Source organism: Ambystoma mexicanum, assembly GCF_040938575.1.
Source record: "Ambystoma mexicanum isolate Mex_15411 chromosome 12 unlocalized genomic scaffold, UKY_AmexF1_1 Mex_chr12_unloc.2, whole genome shotgun sequence".
Taxonomy (NCBI): Eukaryota; Metazoa; Chordata; class Amphibia; order Caudata; family Ambystomatidae; genus Ambystoma; species Ambystoma mexicanum.
The window spans coordinates 7702701-7707599 of record NW_027182323.1 but is presented as its reverse complement, the minus strand read 5'-3'; the positions used below and the strand labels follow the sequence as shown (position 1 = coordinate 7707599).

Sequence of the window (4899 nt, the reverse complement as noted above, 5' to 3'; positions counted from 1 at the left end):
GGCCAGTTTTACAAGCCACCCTGGGGCCAGTTTGGAATATAACATTATTTTTGCGATTGAGTAACTTAAGTTACTTTAGGCAAGGTAATGTTACATATTGCTCTGAGTTACTCGCCGCCGCACAGCTGATGGAATGCAGAAGGCATCCATCAAAGAAGGTTAACACTTAGTAAGTGTTAACTTTGCTTTGATGAATGCACACAATAGCTGAGGCCGTGATGGGCAGTGTGTGTCCCCAGCCATCTGCCGGTGTGGTGCCAGGTTAAACACCAAATTGTAACAAATTGTCCTGGGGGTTGGGAGGGAGAGAGCTGAGAGCTCGCCTTCTGATATGGGCGGTTCCTGTCCTGTGTTGTGTGCATGTTTGTTTTGGGTTAGGGTGGTGCGCGGGGTGACCTGCCTAGTGTATAGTCCTCCTCGCTGTGAGCGTCGGGGCAGCGACCAGGCAACTGCCAGGGGCCTGCTGCTGCAATGTGGCTTGGGCTGGCTTGGCAGTCAATCACGTGAGCGGACCGCATGTGCATGGTGTATTGTGCTGCTGGGTCTGGGTGCGGTCGGTCACTCACCACGACAGCCCCCCGCACATTTGGTAAACAAGGAAGGAATTTTTGACATGGAGTAGCAGCCTGCAGGCCTCTGGCCCTCTGGCTATTGCAAAGCAAAGCACATGCAACGTGCAAGTGTAACAACAGCGACAAGGCCTCTATCCGGAGCTACAGCAGGCCAACAGAAGGCTCCGCCTAGCTCAACCCAGCTCTGCAACCCAGCCGAGGTGGACAGCAGAAGACATTATTTGTGCATGCACGTGGGCCGACGTGATCACAAATAGTAAGTAAAGATAAAAACATAAAATAAAGGGGCCAGTGCCCGGCCAGGTCATCTACCCTTTATAGCTTTTTTTACTCTGGAGGACTGGACTGGGCTTGTAGACCGTCTGCAAGCCCAGTACTCGAGGCCCATCCACTCCATGCAAAGACCCCTGCTGTTAAGCAACTTAAATTAACTAGTGATTGCCCTGAAGCTGCTGCCGTCTGAAACCTCTTTAAAATGAATAGAAAGGACCCGGCTACTTCTTGAAAAGGATAGATGTGCTGAAGGTCAAAAGGAGAAAGAAAGCAGAGCAGCCATCCATGCCATAGACCCGTTGAAGCATTGCTTCATTTAGAAGTCACTGTAGGCATGCCGCTAAGAGCACACCGTTTATTTTGCAGTTTTGCTTGCTTTGTACTTTTATTCTCTTGTTACTAGTATTCCTAGTGCTACCAGTAAATCTAAAAATATATGTATTTGTTAAAAATGAACCTTTATTAAGTTAACTGAATGAACAAGAAAATAATTCCCAGCACCAGATAGCAGAGTGTGTATAACTGAAATGACATACCCAGCGGGTAAACTGCCCAATGTACACATACTTCAATGGAACATGACATCATGAAAACATCCTTTTTGACAGAGTGAAATGTCCCAGTAACAATCTATATATCTTAAAGAAATATGTGCCCTAAGATCCCATTCCCTTATCTTTTACATTTCTAACAGTGAATACGCTAAAGTGTACGCATGGCAGAGTTCAATGATTTGTTTGATCTAACACAACTGTCTGTTCCATTCTGTATAGTTCAGGAAATCATGCTCCGAGTTTAGTTTCTTTTTCAAACAATTAAGTTCCATTGTGCGGCTGGCCCTGCCCATTTCTGTAACTCTCTCTCTGTAGGATCGTGCAGTACATGGAAGTGCGTGTAAACGGACTACATGCCTCCACACATTCTGCGTGTTTTATGTTCATTTAAATCGGCCGAGACGAGGTCCATGACTGCAGAGATGTTTTGGAGAGACTAACCCACCCTGTGCTGGTATCAATTTGCGACGCACATACACACTGCATATGCATACAAATATTTTTTTTATTTCTAAACTCCCCTTTTACCTGCAGTGATCTTCTTTATGGTTGGTGCAGGTCAGCAACACAGCACGCTCCACCTGATGACTGATATCTTGAAATATGCACCAAAAGTAGTTGCTTTATGTCACTAATCAAATTTTTTCAACATCGCTTTCATGGACAACGAGCAGATGAGGCATTCCAGCAATTATTAATCTGCTGATGCATCAGGTCCGGTTCTCTGGGGAGAGTACCTTGTGGTTAGCCTGGGGCAGGTAGACAGATTGGAGAATGGTGGTTCAATGTGTATGCTTCTGATGAAAAAATAAGTTGAATTAGTGCTTGGAAATGCAGGGCAAAAGATTAGATCTGTTCAGTTTTAGGTCTCTTGAAACGTGGCTCGTTCATTCAACGCCGAGCACACTCCACACAGTTTTGACCTAGCACAGCCAGTTTGATGCACCCTTCTTCCACCACTACTGCTGTAAGGGCCAGCCGTGTGCTGGAGGATCTGAGAGTTGATGGCAATGGGAACTTTGCAGGCATAGAGTCCCTGTCTATTGCCGCTCAGCATGTGAGTGCGCTTTACGTGGAAATGCCCCAGAAACTGCAGGCACATGCAGTTCACTGCAAATTTTGCTCAGTCCTGTGAACGAGACTGTAAATATGGAGCCAGAAAGTGCATTAATGTATTATCCTAATTATGTGCCTTTTTTAAGTGGACTCGCTTAACAGAGCAAAGCACAGAAGCATCATTGAGACACAAAGTTTACATATTTACTCTGCTGCTCTTATGATGCAGCTATCTGTGTGCCAGCAACAGAGCTTCACCAACCAAAAAGCACCTGTTTAAAAGAAAAACCCTCTTCAAGGTTCATGAATTCCCACCTGAATTCCTTTATGCGCTACAGAGTGCCTTGACCAATGGATAGATGAATGGATGGATGGACGGCATAGGTTGGTGTATATAGTAATGGATCCATGGATGGATGGATGGGCAGGAGGAAGTTGGGCCAGCTGGAATTTTGTGACAATGAATCTCCATATCAGTGTTTATTGCACAACTTATTTTGTTGCATGTGTTAAATCACTGAAAGTACAGTGTGTTTATATAGATTTTTCAGGTTGCCATTATCTCACCTTCTGGGACGTATAGCTTACTATTCAGGATGTGAAAATTAAAGCCACAAAATATTCTTTTGGCTTAACATGTTGCTATACGGATTTACATGTTGTCATGTGGCTCGATTATGCCATTTCTGTTTTTTGTAAGTAAACTCTATAAGACATTATTACTGAAGGCCTTGAAATCCAAACTATTTGTACCCAGTCAAGCTTGGAAGGTATGTGATCAAATTTGAAGAGTGGCGCTTAGCGTTCAGCCAAAGTTTGTGATCCTCCTAGTCCATTCCACCCACCCCCCTCCAACAGCTGTTTGGCCATCCCACTCCCTCCTTTTTGGATGCAGCCAGAGTACCACTAGTTTCGTATTTCCACTTCCACCACTGCACACATCACAGTCCCCAGAATTGTACAGCACATGCATTAATCCACTCCTTTTCATGCATAGCCTGTTCTTGCAGGGGTGAGTTGTCGGATTGGCTTGGGGTCCGCGGTGGCACCAATGGAGAGTGGTAGATTGAGGCAGCGTGGGCCAGCCCAGGTACTCGCATTCACAACGTGGGGTGTATCTGTGATTCTTCTGTAATGCCGGGTGATGCCTGTGCGACACACAACCTAATTCAACAGATTCCTGCGGCAGGTGTGTTCACCCACTGGATTATCATACCGGTGCGTGGCCTCGAGCATAACGTGTTCTTGCAGGAGCTATGCCCTGCAAGTTCAGAGAGTTGTGGTATCGCCAGCGGTAACAGGTGGCCCCAACAAAGTGTGGGAGTTGTTGGCAGTGTGTGCCAGGTACTCAAGACCAGCTTACAGGATGTGAGCTGCCTCTGTAAGGCAGGTCACACCTGATACCATAACATGCCTCCACAGATTTCTGCAGCAGGTGTAGTCGCCCATTTGGTTATCTTACCGGTGCATGCAATGTTGTGAATTGACGTGATTCACGGATGCTGGTTTGAGGGCCCCTCTTTTTGAGGCGAAGGACTGGGCACTTTTCTTTTAGGTGCCCGGCCGTCTTTCTTGTCCCAGTCCGAGCCTGACTGCTATATGACAGCTTTTACGCACTCTCGTGGTCATGCAGGAAGCTGATCAGCAGGCAAACCTTCCCTCCAGCATCCCACCAGAAAATGGAGGCTGGCTCCATCCCTGGATCTATACCGCAAGGGATGCAGGCCATTCTAGTATACATCACATTTCCTTCACTGTTGACAACTTTCTGCGCCGTCTAGCGGTGAAATTCGATCAGCATGACTAACTCCCCTCACCCTCTCTGGTTGTAGACGACTTTTTCTGCAAGGGAAATCACCTTCAGTAAAAATGTTTATGGGTGAAATGAGCTCAGCAGGTGTTCTACTTTTCAACATTGTTTTTTTTTTATCCGATTCTGTAGTATTGTGGCAAGTTTTAGATGCAGAATCATTAGCATATGCAGAACAAAATCGAATCTGAAAACTATTATTGGTAGTCTTAAGGAGAGTTTGAATGTAATGATAGCAGTGACAGCATGGAAGCCAATATACATAAATGCAATTGGCCTGGGTTTCTGGTATAAGCCGTGTTGAGGTATTGAACGACAGTGCTTTCTTAGCGCAGTAGGCAGCGCGTCAGTCTCATAATCTGAAGGTCGTGAGTTCGAGCCTCACAGAGGGCATTTACTTTTGACTATTCATTAGAATTAACTGCTTCGGGCCTTTTCAACCTTTACTTTTAAATATTATTCTCCTTCGGCTGTTGTGCAGATCCATGAAATCACTGCACATTCTCACTCCAATTCATCCATTCATAAATCAAGTCATCCATTAATAAATCACATTAATTGCAGTAACAGTGGCCTGGTTTTCGATTAATCTCAAAGGAACGCGGGATTACCAGCTCATGTCATTCAAAGTGCA

At 45.5% G+C, this 4899-nt stretch overlaps 1 non-coding gene across 1 annotated transcript; it reads left to right on the top strand.

The window, feature by feature from the left end:
* Positions 1 to 4585: 4585 nt before the first annotated feature.
* Positions 4586 to 4658, top strand: TRNAM-CAU (transfer RNA methionine (anticodon CAU)). Its single transcript has one exon. It is a non-coding gene; the product is annotated as a tRNA-Met (tRNA).
* The last annotated feature ends 241 nt before the right edge of the window (positions 4659 to 4899 follow it).